Source organism: Giraffa tippelskirchi, chromosome 6 (genome assembly GCF_054371585.1).
Source record: "Giraffa tippelskirchi isolate mGirTip1 chromosome 6, T2T-mGirTip1v1.2.pri, whole genome shotgun sequence".
Taxonomy (NCBI): Eukaryota; Metazoa; Chordata; class Mammalia; order Artiodactyla; family Giraffidae; genus Giraffa; species Giraffa tippelskirchi.
In genome coordinates, this window is record NC_137280.1 from 56750671 (window position 1) to 56761619 (window position 10949).

General features: G+C 41.8%; 1 pseudogene; it reads left to right on the forward strand.

The window, feature by feature from the left end:
* Positions 1-2163: 2163 nt before the first annotated feature.
* LOC145510778 (protein-L-isoaspartate O-methyltransferase domain-containing protein 2 pseudogene) lies at positions 2164-3337 on the forward strand (annotated as a pseudogene).
* Positions 3338-10949: the final 7612 nt, after the last annotated feature.

Below are 10949 nucleotides of genomic sequence, written 5' to 3' on the forward strand. Positions count from 1 at the left end.
TGAACCCTTGACAAGTGTCATTAATCAATAACTTTTTATAATCTGGAGATATGAATGGTCCTTCTTGATACCCTAACCTATGGGGACAACTTTTATCAAATATCTTAGATATTAAACATATTTTTGTAAAATACAGTTCAAGGTTTTAAATTTGTCTGGCTATGTACTGAATCTAGAATTGAGTAGTTTTCATCTGCTGGGCCTGGGGCAGAGAGGGCTGTCACTGGAACTTAACACTCTCAGGAAACCACAGCTACTTACCTTCCCTCAGCAAGGCAGGTACTCTCCAGCTTCAAAAATGGCCTAGCCTCAGCAAGAGAAAGATATTAACATGTTTTTACTCAAGAGGACAATCTTGTAATCTCAGCATTTTAGTAGAGAAAAAGACTTTAAAAACCCAACTCATTCAGCTCAGAAAACCATACAGGCTCATTATAGACCACAACCTGCATGGCAAACTTCACACACTACAGAGCTGACTGATCATTAGAATTGATTAGCGTTGCTTATCTTTTAAAAAGCAATACTTTCTCGGCCTTTTGGCTAAGATCAAGTGTAAAAAGCAATACTTTAACGAATCAGTTGGAGCTGTCTATTTAAATATAATGTTGCTCCTGTCACACTGTTCGGAAAATCTATGACTTGACTTTGAACAAAGATACATATTTAAAACTCTTAATGAAGGTATGTATTTAAAACTATAGAACATTTGACTGAGAAAAGAACTGAATATTAAAACTGGAGACAGTGAAGTGTTTGATTTAGTGAGTTGTGTATCAAACTGTGTGTGTGCGTGCGTGCTAAGCTGCTTCAGTGTGTCCAATTCTTTGCGACCCCATGGACTGTAGCCCACCAGGCTCCTCTGTCTATGGGATTCTCCAGGCAAGAACACTGGAGCTGGCTGCCATGCTCTCCTCCAGGGGGTCTTCCCAACACAGGGATCGAACCCATGTCTCTTTTGTCTCCTGCACTGGCAGGCAGGTTTTTTTTTTTTAACCAGCTGAGCCACTGGCAGGTTTTTTTTTAACCAGCTGAGCCACTAAGGGAAGCCCCTAGGATAGACTATCATCTCTCACTTCACAGAACCTACTGTGTAATTCTAAGTCCCAATGAGATTAAGATTTCCTACAAAAAGCTAGATGGAGGCTGCAGTGGGAAATGATTAAAATTTGTGAAATTTCTAGCTTAAAACCTGGCATACAGCAGGCATGCCCTACATGTTATTTCTCTTCCTCCTGACCCTGCTAAACTGTGTTCTATTTAAAGTAAATTAGAAGTAGAATAGGGCAATTTGGGGGTCAGTGACTTAACTCTAAAGGTAAAGAGGAATTATATGTGCAAATGCAAAATACACAACTCAGTAATTTTATAATCAAGTTATCAGTAGAAAATATACAGGCTTAGGAAACATCCAGGCTTGGCTGACCTGGATTTGAACGTCCGTCACCTATTTACAAATTTTGTTAATTTACCTTGGGTAGATTAATTTACCCAAGGTTTTTGCTTGGGTAGATTTTTGCTTAGTTGCAGTTTATCTATATATATAGACATCTTGATGATGCTATCAACATCACGGAGGAGTCATTGGACAAATGCTCCCCAAGGGGTCCAGTCTGACTCTTCTGTTGGTTGATGCCACTGAGGTGTACCAGAATCCTGGTATAACTGTAGAAATGCAAGATGAGATGGACAGATTGCAAACAAGTATATAGAACACAAAACAGGTGCACCAAAGCCAAAGTCAGGTTAGAAAGTTTAGCTCCAAACCACTGAGTAGAGACTGACTTGAAACACAACTATTTCACTTTTGTAAAAAAGTGTTGTGTCTCAGGTTCTCTGTTAGAATTTCCCTACTTTGTGATGTGTTTTTGGTCAACCAGAAGAGTAGTACCCCCCTCACTAGTCATGTGACTGATTTGGCAAACATTTCCTGAGGTTGCTGTCACTGAAAGCGGTGTCACCCTCAATGTGAAAAGAGAGATCAGTTTTCAGAATTACAGTGCATTAAACGAAGTTATAACATGAGTGCTCAGTATAGAAGGGAAATCAGTATTCCAAATGGTAAGGTTGTCAACAGTCACATTTCATGAAAGAAGAATGAAATATGCATTGTATTTTCACATCTGGAGAAATTGTGCATCAAGAAGACTCATGACTGGGCGGATGTTTATGGCAGCAGAGGTCCAAGCTGCATGGGGGGAGGCGGATGGGTGAGGGGTGCCCGAGGAGCGGCAGCTTTGCCTAAGCGTGATCTCGAAGATCACGCTTAAGTGCCTTAAGTGCTGGTGAGGATGACAACGAGCTGATAGACAATCTGAAGGAGGCTCAGTACGTCTGCTCTAAGCTGGTGGTGCAGGCTTTCCGAGCTGTTGACCGTGCAGACTATTACCTCGAAGAATTTCAAGAGGACGCATATAAAGACGTGCCGTGGAAGCATGGCAACATGCACCTCTCTGCTCAGTGCATCTACTCGGAGGTGATGGAGGCCCTGGACCTGCAGCCTGGCCTCTCCTTCTTCAACCTGGGCAGCGGCACTGGCTACCTCAGCTCCATGGTGGGGCTCATCGTCAGCCCCTTTGGTGTGAACCACGCGGGGGAACTCCATTCATATGTGACAGAGTACGCAAAGCAGAAGCTGGACTTCTTCATCAGGACAAGCGACAGCTTCGACAAGATTGACTTCTCTGAACCCTCCTTCGTGATTGGCAATGACCTGGAGATTTCTCTGGATTGTTCTCGTATGACCGGGTGGACTGCGGGGCAGGCGTGCAGAAGGAATACGAGGAGTACACGAAGAGTGTCCTCACGGTTGGGGGCATCCTGGTCCTGCCGCTGCAAGAAAAGTGATGAAATAACGCGCACTGGCCCTTCCGCTTGGGAAACCAAGAAGCAGGTTTCTTGGTTTTTCCTGGCTGTCTCCTCTGCTCCGCTGATCTAGCCCTGCCAGTCAGTCAGGGAAGCCAAGGTTCACGACCTCCAGGACCTGGTGCGCACTGTCATCCAGACACCATTAAGAAGATCATTCACCAGGAAGAAGGGAACAGAAACGGGAATGGACTGAAGAACACTCCGAAGTTTAAACGAAGGAGAGTTCGCCGCCGCCGAGTGGAAACGATTGTCTTTTTGGACAAAGAGGTAGGTCTTCGCCAGTCGGATCTCCAACCCCTCTGATGACAATGGCTCTGGAGACCTGGAGGACGAGTGGCGGAAAGAAGAGGTGACCACCCCGCCTGATGCCAAGCCTGAGCCCCAGGTGAACTTCCTGCATGAGAAGGTCCTGAGCCTCCCTCTGCCAGATCCCCTGAAGTGCTACCTGCTTTATTACAAGGTAAAATAGGTCTGTGGTCCAGGGGAGGAGGCCCAGCCTGCCTGGAGCACCACCGGCGCAGGTGCGCTGGGGAAGGAGGGGCTCGGCTCTGCATCCCGTCTGTCCTTGACTGTCCTCTAGAGCATTCCTCCTCCCTCTGTCCAATTTCTGTGAACATATTCTACAAGGTAAGATGCAAGGGAGAATGTTTTCTCAAATGGGCGAGTGCGCTGGAGGAGGCGCTGACTTCCGGCTCTCAGGAAACGCTGAGGTCTGTGTGCGAAGGTGGCTGGGAGACTGTTCCTTAAGCGAGGTACACGTGTCTGCAGCAGAAAGGAAAATTGAAATTGAAATTAACCTGTGTTGCTTATAAAATGTGAGACAGAAAGCACAAGTTTTTACATGAATAAAATCTTTTCTGAGTGGGACACGCCTATGTCCAAGTTTGAATTTTACAGTATCAACCTCCTAATTACTGGCACCGAGTTTCACTAAATCTTGCAGTTATCTGGAATGGGGAGGCACTGAAAAGCTCCCTTATTTTAAGTAAAATAATGAAATCTTACGTGAGTTGTCAATTGTAATTTAGAAAAAGAAAAACTGATGGGGAGAGGAATGAAAGTATGAAATTGCCAGATGTCTTTGTGGAATTGCAGAATTCCACGGAATTTTTTGTGACACCGTTGTTACCTTTAAAAGAATCGGTATTGAATAATATCCTCAAAGAAAATCCTGAAGAAGGATATCAGTGTCGTGTGTAAGAAAGAAGCTACATTGCTTGTGCTGCAGTGACAGAGATGATCATTGATTCAGCTTTGAGTTGATGGTGTCTGAGGCTCCATCCTTGGAGCAGGTGGAAGGTACTGGCTATAGGAAGTGGATTGGGGATGATGTGGTTGGCCTGTGGAGTTTTCTTTTCAGTTGTCTATTTTTCTGTAATCACATTACAGTACTGACTCAGAGATTTTATCTTTTATAATTCTGGAGAAAAAGATTTGTTAGTTTTGGAATTTTTTTAAGAACAAACATAAATGATCAGCAGCTCTATTGCGCTAGAGTGGTTTCATTCACAGTGATATGTGCAGTCCATCTTCTCCAGGCCTGGGTGTTGAGAGCTTCCTGTTTTATCACATCCCGGGTCTCGATGCAGAGGCCATTCTGTTAGTCAGGTGACAGGATGTTTACAGGTGACACTGCTTCTTCCAAAACTTTGGTTCTTGTCAGACTTTTCAATTTTATCCAAAGGCTAGTATGAAATGTTAATAGTAAATCCAAAATCAGAGTGCTGATGGAAGATTAATCATTCAGATTTTACGATTAATTTTACCCCTTAGCTTCTCAAGTGTTTCTGGAGTTCAATGCCTTTGTGGTTTCACTAACTTCACTGAGTTCTATTTTTTTTTCCATTTATGGTTTTTTTTAATTAATGGAATCATTTTATCACAGCTGGGGAAATGTGTACAGTGCCCTGAATTGGTACAGTTAAGCTATTGTAAAGAAGGTTTCTTCATGGCTTTGCTATAGGAAGTGGATTGGGGATGTTTCTTCATGGAACAATGGACTGGTTTCTTCATGGAACAATGGACTGGTTCCAAATTGGGAAAGGAGTACATCAAGGCTGTATATTGTCACCCTGCTTATTTAACTTATATGCAGAGTATATCATGCAAAATGCTGGGCTGGATGAAGTACAGTCTGGAATCAAGATTGCCGGGAGAAATATCAATAACCTCAGATATGCAGATGACACCACCCATATGACAGAAAGTGAAGAGGAACTAAAGAGCCTCTGATAAAAGTGAAAGAGGAGAGTGAAAAAGCTGGCTTAAAACTCAACATTCAAAAAACTAACATCATGGCATCCAGTCCCATTACTTCTTGGCAAATAGATAGGGAAACAATGGAAACAGTGAGCGATTTCATTTTTGGGGGCTCCAAAATCTGCAGATGGTGACTGTAGCCATGAAATTAAAAGACACTTGTCCTTGGAAGAAAAACTATGACCAACCTAGACAGCATATTAAAAAGCAGAGACATTATTTTGCCAACAAAGGTCCATCTAGTCAAAGCTATGGTTTTTCTAGTAGTCATGTATGGATGTGAGAGTTGGACCATAAAGAAAGCTGAATGCCAAAGAATTGATGCTTTTGAACTGTGATGTTGGAGAAGACTCCTGAGAGTCCCTTGGACTGCAAGGAGATCCAACCAGTCCATCTGAAAGGAAATCAGTCCTGAATCTTCATTGAAAGTGCTGATGCTGAAGGTGAAACTCCAATACTTTGGCCACCTGATGTGAACAACTGACTCACTGGAAAATACCCTGATGCTGGGAAAGATTGAAGGCAGGAAGATAAGGGGATGACAGAAGATGAGATGGTTGGATGGCATCACCAACTCTATGGACATGAGTTTGAGTAAGCTCTGGGAGATGGTGATGGACAGGGAAGCATGGCGTGCTGCAGTCCATGGGGTTGCAAAGAGTCGAAAATGACTGAGCGACTGAACTGAACTGAACGTTTTGTATTTGCATGTTGTTTTGTGACTTTTACACCAGAATCTGGTTAAATATTTATTTATATATCTATATCTATATCTATATCTATATATATGGAGAGAGTATATGATATGTGAAATAATTTGATGTTGATCTATATTATAAACATAAAGGGGAATCATCAGTGAGCTTCCCCGTGTATCAGCACCTTTTTCTAGAGTTCAGTATGAGGCACTGCTTTCTTTTTTAAAAAACGGATGAATTATATATAGTTTGTGTTGTCTGCAAGCTCTACATTGTAAACCATAGACATTGGCTGACTTTTATGTTTTAATTAGTCTGTAATTTTATATGTGATTTTTGTTTTGAAAGTAGTTAAGCCATAGACATGTGCAAAACAAATAACAAATTTATAAATATTAAGTATGTCATATAGAAATCATCTGTGTACTTAATATTTTTGCCAGTCTAGAGCTTTCAGGAGATTAATGCAAGAAATAGGAAACAAAGACTTTAATGAGCTGATATACGAAAGATATCAATAAAGGTATTTAAGACACACACACACACACACACATAAGACTCATGACTTCAGCATACAAAGGCTCACTTTTCTCCTTCAAAATAAGGAGTACAGAGAAGGATATGAAAAGTTGGTGTTATGGCTACATAGACGTCAGGGACCCAGGCTTGTAACATCATTTTTACATAGCATCATTCTTGGCATCCTTCTCAGCATCATTCTTTAATACAGCATCATTCTTAGCACCAACCTTAGTATCATTCTTTGCATCACCCTTAGTATTATTATTTATACAGCAGCCAGAGTGATCTTTGTTTGCTTTGTAAACTAAAATACACTTTATTGAGATGCATTTGATTTTCTCTAATTTCTTTTTCTGCATCAAAATCCCTTCCATAATGTTATATTTTATTTAATCACTTTGTCTTCTTAGGCTACTCTGGCCTTTGCCAATTTCTCAGGTATTTGGTAAAAGGTCCCTCAGTTTGGGAGAAGGCAATGGCGCCCCACTCCAGTACTCTTGCCTGGGAAATCCCATGGACAGAGGAGCCTGGTGGGCTGCAGTCCATGGGGTCGCTAAGAGTTGGACACGACTGAGTGACTTCACTTTCACTTTTCACTTTCATGCATTGGAGAAGGAAATGGCAACCCACTCCAGTGTTCTTGCCTGGAGAATCCCAGGGAAGGGGGAGCCTGGTGGGCTTCCGTCTATGGGGTTGCACAGAGTCAGACATGACTGAAGTGACTTAGCAGCAGCAGCAGCCCTCAGTTTGGGTTTGTCTGGTGTCTTCTCATGGTTAGCCTGGGGTTTTGTGTTTAGGGGAGGAAGCTGACAGAGGGAAGTGCAATTCTCAACACATCATGTGTAAGTTATGTTCCAGCAACAGGATTTATCGTGAACGATGTTGATCTTGATCGCCTGGCTAAGGGGATGTTTACTGGTTTCTCCACTGAAATGTTAACTCCCTCCCTCTTCTTTCACACTGTATTTTGGGAGGCAGATTACCACAGATGCAGGCCACAGTTCAAGATGTCCCACCTCCTTGTGGCGGGAGTATCTATATAAATTTTTAGGTATTTTCTATGGGCTGCTTTTGCTTCTAGACCATTTCAGTGGGCAGGGCTAGGATATAAGCCTACGTGTTAATTGTGTATGTGTGTGTCCATATCCCATTCGTACCTGCATCAAGCTGATGGTTCAACTATGTCCCGAATCCAAGCCAGGCATCCATGGTTCATTCTATCCACCCTCTTTGTTTATCTCTCCAGAGCCATCTTCTAAATACATAATTCAGAAAATTCCTCCTCTTCTCTGCTTGAAATCTGTGGGCCTTCTCACCTCAGGATAAAAATTCAAACTTATAACATTGGTCCACAAGGTCTTGCTACACAAATGCACTGAATTCATCATTTATTTTCTTAACAATTAAAAACCATCTTTACTATCTGTGGGAGAGTAAGGAAATTCCCCATAGCCATTTCTTAAAGATTGTGATGAGAAAACAATCATATAATAAGCACCATGTTCATTTGTTGGAATTGCAAATTTAAAGCCAAATATATTTTGTTAATATTTAATCAATTAACATTTAGTCAATTATTATCAATCACACTGGTGTTGCATTAATGTAAAAATAAAATAATATTAAATTTGAAGTAAAGTTTCTCAAATATTTGGAATCATGTAGTCATGTTTTTTCAACACAAGAGACAACCAATTTAAGAAAAAACCTGTTTTGTTGTTGTTGTTCAGTCGCTAAGTCTTGTCTGACTCTTTGCAACCCCATGGACTACAGCATACTGGACTTTCCTGTCCTTCACTATCTCCCAGAGTTTGCTCAAGTTCATGTCCACTGAGTTGGTGATGCCATCCAAACATCTCATCCTCTGTCTCCCCCTTCTCCTCCTGCCCTCAATCTATTCCAGCATCAGAATCTTTTCTAATGAGTTGGCTCTTTGCATCAAGTGGCCAAAGGCTTGGAGCTTCAGCTTCAGCATCAGTCCTTCCAATGAATATTCTGGACTGATTTCCTTTAGGATTGACTGGTTGGATCTCCTTGCATCCAAGGGACCCTCAAGAGTCTTCTTCAACACCACAGTTCAAAAACATCAATTTCTTTGTGTGTGTGTGTATGCGCCCATTGTATAGGAAGCTATACAATGGCAGTTCTTGACAGTCGTATCTATATCAAGCTCAAGAGAGAACTTGAACAATAGGTTCAGTTCAGTTGCTCAGTTGTGTCCGACTCTTTGCAACTCCATGAACTGCAGCATGCCAGGCCTACCTGTCCATCACCAACTCCCGGAGTCCACCCAAACCCATGTCCATTGAGTCGGTGATGCCATCTAACCATCTCATCCTGTGTTGTCCCCTTCTCCTCCTGCCTTCAATCTTTCCCAACATCAGGGTCTTTTCAAATGAGTCAGCTCTTCGCATCAGGAGGCCAAAGTATTGGAGTTTCAGCTTCACCATCAGTCTTTCCAATGAACACCCAGGACCCATCTCCTTTAGGATGGACTGGTTGGATCTCCTTGCAGTCCAAGGGACTCTCAAGAGTCTTCTCCAACACCACACTTCAAAAGCATCAATTCTTCTGCACTCAGCTTTCTTTATAGTCCAACTCTCACATCCATACATGACCACTGGAAATACCATAGCCTTGACTAGACGGACCTTGGCTGACAAAGGAATGTCTCTGCTTTTCAATATGCTGTCTAGGTTGGTCATAACTTTCTTTCCAAGGAGTAAGCATCTTTTAATTCATGGCTGCAATCACCATCTGCAGTGATTTTGGAGCCCAGAAAAATTAAGTCAGCCATTGTTTTCCCATCTATTTGACACGAAGTGATGGGACCAGATGCCATGATCTTAGTTTTCTGAATGCTGAGCTTTAAGCCAACTTTTTCACTCTCCTCTTTCACTTTCATCAGAGGCTCTTCAGTTCTTCTTCACTTTCTGCCATAAGGGTGGTGTCATCTGCATATCTGAGGTTATTGATATTTCTCCTGGCAATCTTGATTCCAGCTTGTGCTTCTTCCAGCCCAGTGTTTCTCATGATGTACTCTGCATATAAATTAAGTAAGCAGGGTGACAATATACAGCCTTGACGTACTCCTTTTCCTATTTGGAACCAGTCTGTTGTTCCATGTCCAGTTCTAACTGTTGCTTCCTGACCTGCATACAGGTTTCTCAAGAGACAGGTCAGGTGGTCTGGTATTCCCATCTCTTTCAGAATTTTCCATAGTTTATTGTGATCCACACAGTCAAAGTCTTTGGCATAGTCAATAAAGCAGAAATAGATGTTTTTCTGAAACTCTCTTGCTTTTTCGATGATCCAGCGGATGTTGGCAATTTGATGTCTGGTTCCTCTGCCTTTTCTAAAACCAGCTTGAACTTCTGGAAGTTCATGGTTCAAGTATTGCTGAAGCCTGGCTTGGAGAATTTTGAGCGTTACTTTACTAGTGTGTGAGATGAGTACAATTGTGTGGTAGTTTGAGCATTCTTTGGCATTGCCTTTCTTTGGGATTGGAATGAAAACTGACCTTTTCCAGTCTTGTGGCCACTGCTGAGTTTTCCAAATTTGCTGGCATGTTGAGTGCAACACTTTCACAGCATCATCTTTGAGGATTTGAAATAGCTCAACTGGAATTCCATCACCTCCACTAGCTTTGTTCTTAGTGATGCTTCCTAAGGCCCATTTGACTTTACATTCCAGGATGTCTGGCTCTAGGTGAGTGATCACACCATCGTGTTTATCTGGGTCATGAAGATCTTTTTTGTACACTTCTTCTGTGTATTCTTGCCACCTCTTCGTAATATCTTCTGCTTCTGTTAGGTTCATACCATTTCTGTCCTTTATTGAGCCCATCTTTGCATGAAATGGTCCTTTGGTATCTCTCATTTTCTTGAAGAGATCTCTAGTCTTTCCCATTCTATTATTTTACTCTATTTCTTTGCATTGATCACTGAGGAAGGCTTTCTTATCTCTTCTTGCTATTCTTTGGAACTCTGCATTCAAATGGGTATATCTTTCCTTTTCTCCTTTGCTTTTTGCTTCCTTTCTTCTCACAGCTATCTGTAAGGCCTCCTCAGACAGTCATTTTGCTTTTTTGCATTTCTTTTTCTTGGGGATGGTCTTGATTTCTGTCTCCTGTACAATGTCACAAACCTCCGTCCATATTTCATCAGGCACTCTGTCTATCAGATCTAGTCCCTTAAATCTATTTCTCACTTCCACTGCATAGTCATAAGATTTGATTAGGTCATACCTGAATAGTTTAGTGGTTTTCTCCATTTTTTTCAATTTCAATCTGAATTTTGCAATAAAGAGTTCATGATCTGAGCCAGAGTCAGCTCCCGGTCTTGTTTTTGCTGACTATATAGAACTTCTCCATCTTTGGCTGCAACAATATAATCAATCTGATTTTGGTGTTGACCATCTGGTGATGTCCATGTGTAGAATCTTCTCTTGTGCTATTAGAAGAGGGTGTTTGCTATGACCAGTGTGTTCTCTTGGCAGAACTCTATTAGCCTGTGCCCTGCTTCATTCTATTCTCCAATAAATAAGATTTAATGTGTCATTAGTTTCTCTAACAAATCTTTATTAGGTTGGACATTTCTAATT